Below are 14,230 nucleotides of genomic sequence, written 5' to 3' on the forward strand. Positions count from 1 at the left end.
GGACCCCACTGAACTTAAGAACTACCGCCCCATCTCGCTCCGCCCATTCCCTGCCAAAGTCATTGAGAAAGCCGTCAACAATCAGCTCGCCGCCTTCCTCGAATCCAACAAATCCCTCGACCCTTCACAGTCCGCCTTCCGAGCCAAACACAGCACCGAGACCACCCTCATCGCAGACGACATTCGAACACTACTGGACAACGGAGAAACAGCTGCCCTCATCCTACTTGACCTCTCCGCAGCCTTCGACACAGTTTGTCATAGCACCCTTATACAACGCCTCAACAACGTCAGAATACAAGGAAAAGCATTGGACTGGATCATCTCGTTCCTTGCCGGAAGAACCCAGAGAGCCCGCCTCCCCCCTTTTAGATCAGAGGCCACCGAAGTCATCTGCGGCGTACCACAAGGATCATCACTCAGTCCCACCCTCTTCAACGTATACATGAGTCCCCTCGCATCCATCGCGCGCCAACACAACCTCAACATCATATCCTACGCAGACGACACCCAGCTGATCCTCTCCCTCGCCAAAGACCCAAACACAGCCAAAACCAACCTACACGAAGGGCTGAAAGAAGTAGCCGATTGGATGAAGAACAGCCGTTTAAAATTGAACTCGGACAAAACGGAAGTCCTCATCTTAGGTTCTTCCCCTTCCGCCTGGGACGAATGAAGGTGGCCACCAGCCCTGGGAAACGCACCCATACCTACGGACCACGCACATAACCTGGGCTTCATACTGGACTCCTCCCTCTCGATGACCAGACAAGTCAACGCCGTCTCTTCATCATGCTTCAACATCCTACGTATGCTCAAAAAAATCTTCCGTTGAATCCCCACCGAAACAAGAAAGACGATCACCCACGCACTTGTCACAAGCCGACTGGACTACGGAAACACCCTTTACGCCGGAACCACAGCCAAACTACAGGAAAAACTCCAACGCATCCAAAACACCTCAGCCAGACTCATACTAGATATCCCCCGCCAAGCTCACATTTCCGGTCATCTGAAAGACCTCCACTGGCTCCCCATCAACAAGAGAATAACGTTCCGTCTCCTCACCCACGCACACAAAGCCCTCTACGACCTAGGACCCGAATGCCTCAACACGCGCCTGTCCTTTTACACCCCCACCCGCCAACTACGATCGTCCAATCAAGCCCTCGCCGCAATTCCACGCATCCATAGATCCACCATGGGGGGGAAGATCCTTCTCCTACTTAGCGGCCAAAACCTGGAATTCTCTCCCCACCCACCTCCGCCTTACACAGAACCACCTCTCCTTCAGAAAACAATTAAAAACTTGGATATTCGATAAGTAAAGTTAACCCCCCCCCCCTCAAGCGCCTTGAGACCCTCTGGGTAATTAGTGCGCTATACAAATGCTAAACTTGAACTTGAACTTATTCCCTCAGCACTAGAAAAATCTATTTTGCGGACACCATCTGAGCTGGACTCCACCACCAACTCAGCAAAGCTCATTTCCTGAGCTTTACACATTTCTGCTTCGTGGGCTAAGGCTCTTCTGCCCTGATCAAGCTTTCTCAGCTCCTCATCACTCTCTCTCAGCCTCTGGTCACAAGCCAGAAACCAGGCATCTTTTTCTGTTTCCTCCTCACTTTTAGAGAACTCCTCCTCCTTAGACTCAACTGGTAGTGTTGCCTTCCAGCGGGGTAACTCATACTGAAATATGGATGCCTCTAGATCCTCCCTGGACCTTCTCTTCACAGGCAGCCCTCTTTCCTGGCAAAACACACGTAGCTCCTTCATTGTGTAGACAAACATATGTCAGAAGTAGAGTTCCATTTTGCAACAACTAACCAGAGTCCTAGCATCAAAAATACTTCCAGAAGGACACCAGAAAACAGAAAACCAGTATGTGGTTGCGTTTGGTCTGCACTCACTAGTAGTGTACACCAATCACTGTATATGAGTCACAAATGCAAGTCAGAATCCTCACCGCTGAACACCAATGTTAGAGATGGGGGTCTCCAGTTGGCAATGGTATACACCTTTGACAAAATAGGGACCCTTGCTTCTAAGTTAGGGAAAGGAGATTACACTCCTTATTAACCCATGCTCACCCCCTTGGTAGCTTGGCACGAGCAGACAGGCTTATCTCAGAGGCAGTGTGTTAAGCATTTGTGAAAACATACAGTAATACAGGGAAAACACTACAGATGGACACCACACCGGGTTATTAAAAATAAGTATTCTTTATGTAGACTGATCACAAGACTACAAACAACAAAAATCCACAATACTGTAATCACAAGTAATACTTCCAGATAGTAGAAGTAATTCAAAAATAGGTCATTCACTTAATCCGTCTTTAGCATTAGATAACCCCAACGGGAGTTATCACGACGTCTAGGTCAAAGACTTCCCAAAGTACGGCGCCGACCACGAGGTGCGCAGCGTTGGGCCCAAGATCAAAACAGACCCCACAGAACAGTACATTGGAAAGCAAAACAAAGACAGCTCACGGCGTCTGGGAGATGCGGTGTTGTTGGCGGTTTGCAGGGTCTGTTCCTTGCTTCGGGGGAGATGATGAGTCGGTGTCCTGGATGCTTGCACAGGCAGGGGAGGCATCAGTTCCCGACCAGAGAGGAGGTGACGTACCTGGTAAGGTTTCCTGAGGCCGAGAATTACATCGGTGCCTCGCTGCTGGTCGCGCTGGCCGCGCTCTCTCTATTGCACTAAGAATTTTTTAATAATCCAGTTTTGGATTTTATTTAATTAATATTTTTCATTGTTCCCCTGTTTTTAATTCCGCTCCTGCCCCTACCTTGCACCATAATTTTCTGGTAGAACCACCGCTTTTCGGTGGGTCCGGGTTCCCGGGAGGTTGTGGGTGCCAGTGACATCTTGGTTTGGGAAGGGAAGTGTGAGCGCCATTTTGGAGCGTCCAGGTGATCTGGGACGCGGAGAGGACGCTATTTAAAGCTCGCCTGTAGCGCGCAGCGGTGACGCGCAGCGGTAGTGCCCTCCCTGCGCCTGAGTCGTGCCAGAGTCCTGCCCGTCTGCGCTCGTCAGCGTCTCGGAGGTGTATGCGGTGGGACTCTGGCTTTCGTTTATCCTTACATCTAGTATCTTCAGGTATTCTTTTCATTTTATTGTACCTTAGCTTGGTTCCGTGATGATTGCGTATAGTGCCGCTGCGTTGCGGGCTTTGCGCAACCATTCTCCAGTGTGTCAATGTGTTTTTCCCGGATTACGCCTCCTGAAGAAAGGCTGTTCTGCCTGTGGATGGCGTCCTGTGGTTTCGCTGATAACAGTGTTGCCACTTCCTATTCAGTACTGTCAATGTGCTCTTTTGAATACCAGATCCCTTGTTAGACACTCCACGGACATTTGGAATCTTCTTACTGACTCTAACATATCCTGCCTGTTTTTAACAGAGACTTGGTTAGGGGAAGGCTCAGGACCTGATTTGGCCTGTGCCTTACCTCCGAACTATACCATCTTAAGAAAGGATAGAGTTGGGGGCAGGGGAGGTGGAGTGGCCCTTATAGTGGACAAAGCACTAGTGTGCACTTCATTTCCTGTTGAGAACATCGCAGGCTGTGAAGCCTTAGGCTTTACACTTGGCCTCTCGGCTTCTCAGACGTGCACTGGGATCCTCGTTTATAGACCGCCTAGGCCTATTGGCTCGTTCTTTGATGATCTGCAGGCTGCACTTTCCACACCTTGTATGCGATCGGCGCACTGTGTTTTGTTAGGGGATTTGAATCTGCATATGGACATGACAGCGGACCCCGACGCGGCTAAACTGCAGGATATTACTGCATTGCTCAGGCTTGTTCCCTATATTGATAGACCCACCCATATTAAAGGCCATACTCTTGATTTAATTTTTTCTACGAGGCAGATCGCCGTGTCCCCGCCACTCCCAGTATTATGGTCGGATCATTTTTTAATAAGTTTTGGTATCCCTTATGGGACCAGGATCGGCCAGAGCACAGAAGGGCGCGATCCGACAATCAAGGTCTTTTCACCTAGTTACGGCGGAAATGTTGTCGGATGCCCTCTGCCGGTATCCCTGTGATCTTACAGGTGATCTAGATTCTGACATGGATCTGGTTCAGAAGTGGCTGAAAACAAGATTTGAGGAGTTAGCTCCAGCCAAACCAGCCAAATCAGCCCTCAGCCATGTGTCCGCCCCTTGGTTCACCCCTGCACTACGGAAAATGCGCCAAGATTGTAAAAAGGCTGAAAGATTGTGGCGACGCAGATACGAGTTAGAAGAGAAAATAAAATATCGTGACGCTATTAAAATTTACCATAAATATATTTCCGAAGGTAAAAAAGAATATCTTGAGCGTCCGATAGATGCAGCGCAGAACATGAGTAGGGAGCTTTTTTAGAATAGTAAAGGAGTTTGCTTTTCCAGCCGCTTGTTCTCCCACTCACTCTCACACAGAAGAGCGGATCAGGCAGCTTCTGATTTTTTTGTACTTAAAATCAAGGCTATTCAGGAGTCCTTCCCCATTGTTGATGCCGATGCGCTTGCATTTAAGCTGAGCTCGGTACCGTCACTGGGGGAAGAGACAGGGCCCATACTATCGGCCTTTCGACCGATGTCCTGTGCCACATCCCACGATTTGCTGTCCCGGCTTCAGTCTGGCTCACCGCTGGATTCATGTCCGGCAAAATGTTTGGGTAGAGTGGCTTCTGCAGTTAACTCCTTGCTGAACCCCCTGCTTAATCTCTCCCTGAGTTCGGGAATGGTGCCACAGGCATGGAAACACGCATTGATTCTGCCGCTACTCAAAAAACCTCTATTAGATCCCCTGATGCATGCTAACTATAGACCAATCTCCCTGCTTCCTGCTCTGGCTAAGGTGGTTGAGAAACATGTACAGCATACGATTACCAACTATATCGAGTGCAACAACATCCTTCATGATTCTCAATCTGGTTTCCGTGCTAATTATAGCACGGAGACAGCCCTCCTGGAGGTAACCGAAGCTATCAGAGAAACTCTCGATCTCGGGGGGAAGGCTATGTTAGTCATGCTGGACCTGTCGGCGGCTTTCGACACCGTCCCACATGACGGTCTCCTTTTTAGACTCTGGGAGATCGGGCTACGTGGGACGGTGTTGGATTGGTTTCAATCCTTTCTATCGGGCCGTCGACAGGTGATCTGGGCACCTCCGTTCTCCACTGAAATGCCACCGCTAGAGGTGGGGGTTCCTCAAGGGTCCATTCTGAGCCCCACCCTTTTTAATATCTATATGGCCCCTCTGGCGGAGGTAGCGGAGGCTTTTGGTGCCCAGATCATATCCTACGCTGATGACACCCAGCTCCTGTTCACTTGCAGGAAGGGAGAGGTTTTTGACGGCGACAGGATCAAAGGCTGTCTGAGTGCGGTCTTTGCGTGGTTTCAGCGGCACAGCCTGAAATGCAACTCAGATAAGTCTGAGTTGCTCTTCTTTGGTTGTGCCCCTGACCCCTGTTGGAAATCGTGGTGGCCCCAGGACATGTTCCCACCGGAGAAGGCGTCGTCCCAAGCCAAGAACCTTGGGGTAGTGTGTGACGACAACCTCTCTTTTAGACCCCACATCATTGGGTTGTCAGGGAAATGTTTCGGCATCCTAAAGATGCTCAGAAAATTTCTCCCACTGCTCTCCTTGCAGTATAAAAAAATTACGGTCCAGGCGTTAGTAGGGTCCCGACTCGACTACGCCAATGCGCTATATGCAGGATTGCCCAAATATTTGTTGGCCAGACTGCAAATAGTGCAGAATTCTGCGGCAAGAGCCATTTTTGGCCTGCCACGGAGAGCAAGAGCCTCAGAGCTGCTAAAAAGGCTGAACTGGCTGCCCATTTCCAAAAGAATTATCTTTAAAATCCTTACTTTGGCTTTTAAAGCTCTTCACTTAGTGGGCCCGAACTACATCAGGAAGCGCATGGTCTTTTATGCGCCGCGGAGGATGTTGCGATCAGCTGAATTGGCTAAAGCGGATGTACCGTCTATTAGACGTGCCCGGATGGGAGGACGGTCCTTCCAGTATTTGGCGGCATGCCGCTGGAATGAGCTTCCTATCACTCTTCGAAAAGCCAATAGTCTCCTTTCTTTTAGAAAGGAGCTAAAGACTATGCTCTTTTCTTCATAATTTTTAAGACTGCTGTGAGTTGTTGTATTGTAATTTTTTGGTCTTCAGGCCTCTTTGCCAAAGCGCCGGGACACCCTTTGGGGTAGCCGTGCGCTATAAAAGAGTGGTATATAACATAACATAACGATGGCGCCAAAACCAATGTTCCTTACGAGGTCACGGTGTTGATGAGTTCTTGGCCACCTTCGATGATGTCAGCTCTGGGGTCGATACAGAACACCAGCAGGCGTCGGTCTACGGATACAAGTCGGAGCAGCCCTCCTGACTTCCAAGCAGATACGTTCGCTGGCGTTCGTGTTGCAGATTCCTTCTGTAGCAACTGAAACAGGAAGTTCCAGAAGCAAGCAAACAGAAGGGGTAAAGTATTTTGTATCCCTGAGACTTCAGACAGGAGGCCACCTCAGTTCAAGCCCTTGGAGAAATATTCTATAAGATGATGAAAGTTCTGTAAAAGTTTCTTCTCCTTTCCTCGGCAATGAAGACACCACTGCAGGCCAACCCAACAACAGCACGCTGGCAGAAGGGCAGTCCAAACTCCTGCAGCTTCCTTTGGTTCTTCTCCTCGGCAAAGGTTTGTCTTGTGTTCCCAGAAGTGATCTAACTTCTTGGGGTCTGGGTCCCCATATTTATACTCAGAAATACTTTATCCTCTGAAGGCAGAGGTTCTAGAATGTTAAAACCAACTTCACTAAAAGATGCATTTTATCATTCTGAGTCAGGCATACTAAACTCAAATCTCTACCTCGTCCCCCAGGTCAGTTAGAATTATAAGATGTTATAATCAAAACCGCCAGTTCTGGCCTATGGGAACAGGTAGCCTTGCAATATTGAAAAACAAAATAGGTTGTAATTCAATATCAGGTCATGCCACGAACTAACCCTGGGCGAAGCACTACGCTCCGCTCGCGGAGTTTGCGAAGTTTTTGCAACTTCGCACTACGCGAGCGGCACGTAGCACAGTGCGAACATGCGTAGTGCAGCGCTCATTTTTTGCTTGTTCGCGGTCCTGAACGTCATGTTCGCGACCGCGAGCAAGCAAAATGACATCCCGGCGAGATTCTCAACGCGAGGAGGTCAGGTTTCTCATTGAGTGGTTGCGCATGCTCGCGACCGCTCTCAATGAGAAACTACCTGTTCGCGTTGAGAAAGCTGCCGCTCGAGTAATAATCTCCTCGAGCAGCAGCAAACTACAGCTCGCACTGTGCAAGATGCCGTTTTCAATGCTTGCACAGTGCCGGATGCTTGTCCGCACTGTGCAATCATTGAAAACGCATCTTGCACAGTGCGAACATGCTACTACGCAGCTCGCGTAGTGCTACGTGAAGTTCGCGTCGTGCGAAGTGCACTTCGCGTAGCTTCGCGTAGCGCTACTTCGCGAACTACACCCACCCTTACCACGAACATCAGGGCATGACCTACCTTTTACATACAACGTACCCTGCCCGTAGGCCTACCGTAGGGGTGACTGCTATGCAGAGAAGGGAAGGTTTAAGGACTGGCGAGTGGGTGCACTTGCCTAGTCGACACGACAGTCCCAGACTGCGTACGGGCTCTGCAGTGCCAGGCTAGAGTTAGACTTTTCGGGCTGCGTTGGTTGCTGCAAGCCCACCAGCAGCCTTTGATTTACAAGCACAGAGCACACCTGGTGCACAATACGAGGGTCTGACAGTAAATCAAATAAGTCAGTCATGGAGTCCATAATCAAAACATCAATTTAAAATAAAGCGCATATGCACTTTAGCACTGATCAGCAGTGGTAAAGTGCCCAGAGTCATAAAAGCAACTAAAACAGGTCAGAGTTCAAGTTCATGGATGACCCTGCAAAAAGGGCCAAGTCCAACAACTATATTTTAAAACTAGTTGTTTGGCATACCACTGTCTAGGAAACTTAGTAGTATGTTAGAATTTAATAATGTTATTCAGTCGGATGAGGAGTGGGTGTTATATTCTGTATAGGTACCCTAATATAGGTCCGGGTAACATCATAACCCTTCACCTATATTTTTCCCTACCTTTCACTACATACATACCGGGCTTTAGGATTGACCCTTTACCTGGTTACAGTACTGCTCACAGTACCTGAAGTTTTCCCTGAACAATAGCCTCATACATTATGCATGAGGATTCATGAGGATGCTTGGAAACTCAGCTGGACCTACATCTACTGCATAATAATTATGTATAAGGTTCATCCCCGGCGTCATCCCAAGTCCGAGAATGGCACAGCAAGGTAGAACCCCTGGGGAGACCTCTGGGTATAAATACATCACATCTTGTTGAGATCGAGAGAAGAGATCAGGACTTCCCTGCCGACACACTGACGTGAGACGCCGAGGTTCCTGCATGCAGATCCTCCAGCTCGCAGTGGTCTGAACATCCCTTGCGGGGTGTCCAGCTCGAGACCAAGACGAGGACCCACAGTCTCAGACTTCAGGTAATGGGGGTGACTTTATCCTACAAGTATTCTTGGCTGTACACCTACTGACATGCCAGGTACACTTAGATACATCTAGTTAGGGTTGTTTCGCACTAGTACCCATTTTACTGTCATGTATTTGATATACTTGCCTGTATTCATGGTTTTGGCAAAATGGTAGAAATCTACATTCCTTTTACCTTTCTAGTGCTTCTAGTAATTTATATATGTTTCTGTCTAATGATTGTGTTAGCACACTTATCTTACACTAGAATAACGACTGTTCAATAAATGCTTATTGAAAACGTCCCTACCGTTTATTCTGTGTATCTCTCTGAGACAAAGTGAGCACTGTTTCCACGGTCCTGATGGATCAGGGTTGTCATGTTCGATAGTTGTCAAGAACTATTCTTTCCTTGGTAAGAAGAGTTTCTAGTGGCACCGTGAGCCAGTTGATACACAGGCTAACATCCGCAGTGGGGGTGTCTGGAATCAGTCTGGACACAAGGCATACAGTGTATGTTGTCTAAACACGCAGATCCTATGTAGTTTTTAAAGGAGCTACGCGACAGTTCTTGATAGGGAGAGATCAGAGTGTTCTCTAGTGGCCGTTTCCACTCATGCCAAAGTAGCGCAGAGGATTAAGATGCCTGCTGCAAAGAACATATCCTTGTGTGTTCATAGGTTTACAAGCCCTAAGGCCATGTGTGTGCGCAAAATCCGAACACAAACGCTGAAATTCTGTGTGTCCTTGTGTGTTCAGAGATTTCCAGGCAATAATAAAAATATAAATGTAACTGGCGATTAAAGTTCCTGTCAGAGAGAGATGTAATTTTTTATCTAGTGGCTGTTTCCACTCATGCTAAAGTAGCGCAAAAGATGAAGATGCCTGTGGCAAAGAACATGTCCTTGTGTGTCTGTAAGTTTTTAGGCAACAATAAAAATGTGAAGGTAAATATGGAGATCAATGTTCCTGCAGGAGACAGATCGAAGCTTTATCTAGTGGCTGTTTCCACTGATGCTAAAGGATTAAAGAGGATTAAGATGCCTGCTACAAAGAACATGTCCTTGTGTATTCAAAGGTTTTCAGGCGACAATAAAAATGTAAAGGGAACCTTGGCGATTAATGCAACCGCTGGAGAGAGATGGGAGTTTAATTTAGTGGCTGCTTCCATTGATGCTAAAGTAGAGCAGAGGATTAAGATGCCGGCTTCACAGAACATGTCCTTGTGTGTTCAGAGGTTTTCAGGCGACAATAAAAATGTAAAGGTAACTTTGGGAAAAAAGTTCCTGCTGGAGAGAGACATTAGGGTTGTATCTAGTGGGTGTACCGACTCATGTTAAAGTGACGCATGCAGAGAGCATGTCCCTATGTGTCCAGAGGTTTTCAGACAACAATAAAAATGTAAAGGTAACCTCAGCAATTAATGTTTCTGTGGGAGAGAGATCGGAAGTTTTATCTTGTGGCTGTTTTCACTCATGCTGCAGTAGCAAAGAGGATTAAGGTGCCTGCTGCAAAGAACATGTCCTTGTGTGTCTAAGTTTTTAGGCAACAATAAAATGTAAAGCTTACTTTGGCGATTTATGTTACGGCAGAAAAGAGAAGGAAGTTTTATCCAGTGGCTGTTTCCACTCATGCTGCTGCAAAGAATATTTCCTTGTGTGTTCAGCGGTTTTCAGTTGACAATAAAAATGTTAAGTTAACCTTGGCAAATAATTTGTCTGCGGGAGAGAGATAGGAGTTTTTTCTAGTGGCTGATCCCACTTATGCTAAAGTAGTGCAGAGGATTAAGATGCCTGCTGCATGGAACATGTCCTTGAGTGTTCATACATTTTCAGGCGACAATAAAAATGTTAAGGGAACTTTGGCGATTAATGTAACTGCTGGAGAGAGATGTGAGTTTAATTTAGTGGTTGTTTAGAGTGATGCTAAAATCACGCAGAGGATTAAGATACCTGCTGCAAAGAACATGTCCTTGTGTGTTCCGAGGTTTGCAGGCAACAATAAAAATGTAAAGTTAACTTTGGCAAATAATGTGTCTGCGGGAGAGAGATCAGAGTGTGTTCTAGTGGCTGTTTCCACTCATTCTAAATGAGTAGTGCAGAGGATTAAGATGTACGTCTGTTGCCCTTGAGTGGTCAGCGGTTTTCAGGCGGGAATAAAAATGTAAAGGTAACTTTAACGATTTTTGTTGTAAAGATGCATATGCCACCCACATGCATCCCACCAACACATACCTTATAACACACCACACCATGCCACTGCCCCACGTCACAGCACTAGACACCAGGTTTGCAGTACGGAGCACAGCAGCCACACTGCTCTACAACATAACTTAGAAAAATTGCTCTGGCTAAAGACTTATAAAGGACCCACAGGCGAGACCTATTGAATATGCCAGTGCTTGTTTAATTCTTTTGAGACTTTATCATGTTACAGCTGTTATTGGTGCATTTATTCACACGGGAAACATTGTCTGCCCTTGTTTTTAAAATGTACAAGGAAACGAGACACATAGTTTCACTGAGGCTTCTGATTGTCATGGAAACAGGTGAGAGGGTCATTGAAGAAGATTCCTTGGAATGTTGGAGTTTAAACTGTGGGTGACAGTTGAGGGGGGTGGGGGGCTCACACCAGCCTCAGCTCCGCTCCTCCCCTGTAGGGGGGTGGGAGGCAGGGAAGGATGAGGGTCTGAAGCTCCCTGCAGCTCTCACACCAGCCTCAGCTCCGCTCCATAGAGCCAGAAGAGCGGGAAGAGCCTCTGTGTGAAGGGGGCCTGCGGGAAGGAGTAGAGAAGCTCCATGGAGTCAGCATTGTACAGGGACAGCCGCCCCCCCTCGTAGTCCAGATACACCCCCAGCTTCAGGGGCTTCACACGAGGGGACAGAGGGGTCTTAGGGGAGGTGAGAGCCGAGTACTGACCCCCCCACCCCTGCACAGCCCAGACTCCCCCCTCGGGTGACCATGTGAAGTCTCCCTTCCTGTCCACAGACTCTGCTGCGACCCCCACACGCCACCCGTACCCCTCCTGCAGCGGCTGCACCTCCCAGTAATGTCTGCCGGAGGTGAACCCCTCGCTCCCCAGCACACAGGGCCAGCGGGTGAATCTCTTGGGGGTGTCCGGCAGGGTCTGTTCTGTGCCCGTGTATCTCACTCGTCTCCGCCCCTCAGACAGGAGGAGCTCAGGATGAGCCGTGTCAGGATCCAGAGTCACCATCACTGCAGAGAAGAGATTCACAATTAGAGATTTAATGACACAAAGAAAGGCTGTAATTACTGCTTCTGGTTTACATGTGATTAATTTACACCACATCTGGAAGGAGCATGCGGCGCTAGAGAGCACGAAGCACTGGACTGCTCACTACACTAAATCGCACAGCACTAAACTGCTCACTACACTAAAGCGCACAGCACTAGACTGCGCCAGAATATATTACTGAACTCCACCGCCCTGTAGAAACACTACAGGGGCTGAGCCAGAATATCTCACTGAACTCCACCGCCCTGTAGAAACACTACAGGGGCTGAGCCACAATATCTCACTGAACTCCACCGCCCTGTAGAAACACTACAGGGTCTGAGCCAGAATATGTTACTGAACTCCACCGCCCTGTAGAAACACTACAGGGGCTGAGCCAGAATATGTTACTGAACTCCACCGCCCTGTAGAAACACTACAGGGGATGAGCCAGAATATCTCACTGACCTCCACCGCCCTGTAGAAACACTACAGGGGCTGAGACAGAATATCTCACTGAACTCCACCCTCCTGTAGAAACACTACAGGGGATGAGCCAAAATATCTCACTTAACTTCACCACCCTGTAGAAACACTACAGGGGCTGAACAGAATATCTCACTGAACTCCACCCTCCTGTAGAAACACTACAGGGGATGAGCCAGAATATCTCACTTAACTTCACCACCCTGTAGAAACACCACAGGGGCTGAGCCAGAATATCTCACTGAACTCCAACGCCCTGTAGAAACACTACAGGGGCTGAACAGAATATCTTACTGAACTCCACCGCCCTGTAGAAACACTACAGGGGCTGAGCCAGAATATTTTACTGAACTCCACCGCCCTGTAGAAACACTATAGGGACTGAGCCAGAATATCTCACTTAACTTCACCACCCTGTAGAAACACTACAGGGGCTGAGCCAGAATATCTCACTGAACTCCACCCTCCTGTAGAAACACTACAGGGGCTGAGCCAGAATATCTCACTGAACTCCACAGCCCTGTAGAAACACTACAGGGGCTGAACTGAATATCTCACTGAACTCCACCCTCCTGTAGAAACACTACAGGGGATGAGCCAGAATATCTCACTTAAGATCACCACCCTGTAGAAACACTACAGGGGCTGAGCCAGAATATCTCACTGAACTCCACCAGCCTGTAGAAACACTACAGGGGCTGAGCCAGAATATCTCACTGAACACCACCGCCCTGTAGAAACACTACAGGGGCTGAGCCAGAATATCTCACTGAACTCCACCGCCCTGTAGAAACACTACAGGGACTGAGCCAGAATATCTCACTGAACTCCACTGCCCTGTAGAAACACTACAGGGGCTGAGCCAGAATTTCTCACTGAACCCCACCACCTTGTAGAAACACTACAGGGTCTGAGCCTGAATATCTCACTGAACTCCACCGCCCTGTAGAAACACTACAGGGGCTGAGCCAGAATATCTCACTGAACTCCACCACCCTGTAGAAACACTACAGGGACTGAGCCAGAATATCCCACTGAACTCCATCGCCCTGTAGAAACACTACAGGGACTGAGCCAGAATATCTCACTGAACCCCACCACCCTGTAGAAACACTACAGGGGCTGAGCCAGAATATCTCACTGAACTTCACCGCCCTGTAGAAACACTACAGGGGCTGAGCCAGAATATCTCACTGAACTCCACCACCCTGTAGAAACACTACAGGGGCTGAGCCAGAATATCTCACTGAACTCCACCATCCTGTCAGAAACACTACAGGGACAGAGCCAAAATATCTCACTGAACTCCACCGTCCTGTCAGAAACACTACAGGGACTGAGCGAGAATATCTCACTGAACTCCACCGCCCTGTCATGATTAACTACAGGGACTGAGCCAGAATCTCACTTAACTCCACCGTCCTGTAGAAACACTACAGGGGCTGGGCCAGAATATCTCACTGAACTCCACCGTCCTGTCAGAAACACTACAGGGACTGAGCCAGAATATCTCACTGAACTCCACCGCCCTGTCATGATTAACTACAGGGACTGAGCCAGAATCTCACTTAACTCCACCGTCCTGTAGAAACACTACAGGGGCTGGGCCAGAATATATCACTGAACTCCACCGCCCTGTAGAAACACTACAGGAGGTGAGCCAGAATATCACACTGAACTCCACCGCCCTGTCATGATTAACTACAGGGACTGAGCCAGAATCTAACTTAACTCCTCCGTCCTGTAGAAACACTAGAGGGGCTGAGCCAGAATATCTCACTGAACTCCACCGCCCTGTCATGATTAACTACAGGGACTGAGCCAGAATCTAACTTAACTCCACCGTCCTGTAGAAACACTACAGGGGCTGGGCCAGAATATCTCACTGAACTCCACCCTCCTGTAGAAACACTACAGGGGCTGAGCCAGAATATCTCACTGAACTCCACCACCCTGTAGAAACA

At 48.3% G+C, this 14,230-nt stretch overlaps 1 pseudogene across 1 annotated transcript in view; it reads right to left on the reverse strand.

Moving 5' to 3' along the window:
- Window positions 1-11,252: 11,252 nt before the first annotated feature.
- The window catches only part of LOC144754105 (E3 ubiquitin-protein ligase TRIM39-like), a 225,678-nt pseudogene continuing 222,700 nt past the window's right edge, over window positions 11,253-14,230 (reverse strand). Inside the window, exon 6 of the transcript XR_013594664.1 lies at window positions 11,253-11,761. The product of XR_013594664.1 is annotated as an E3 ubiquitin-protein ligase TRIM39-like (transcript). The remainder of the gene's footprint in view (window positions 11,762-14,230) is intronic.

The sequence above is a fragment of the Lissotriton helveticus genome, chromosome 5_1 (genome assembly GCF_964261635.1).
Source record: "Lissotriton helveticus chromosome 5_1, aLisHel1.1, whole genome shotgun sequence".
Taxonomy (NCBI): Eukaryota; Metazoa; Chordata; class Amphibia; order Caudata; family Salamandridae; genus Lissotriton; species Lissotriton helveticus.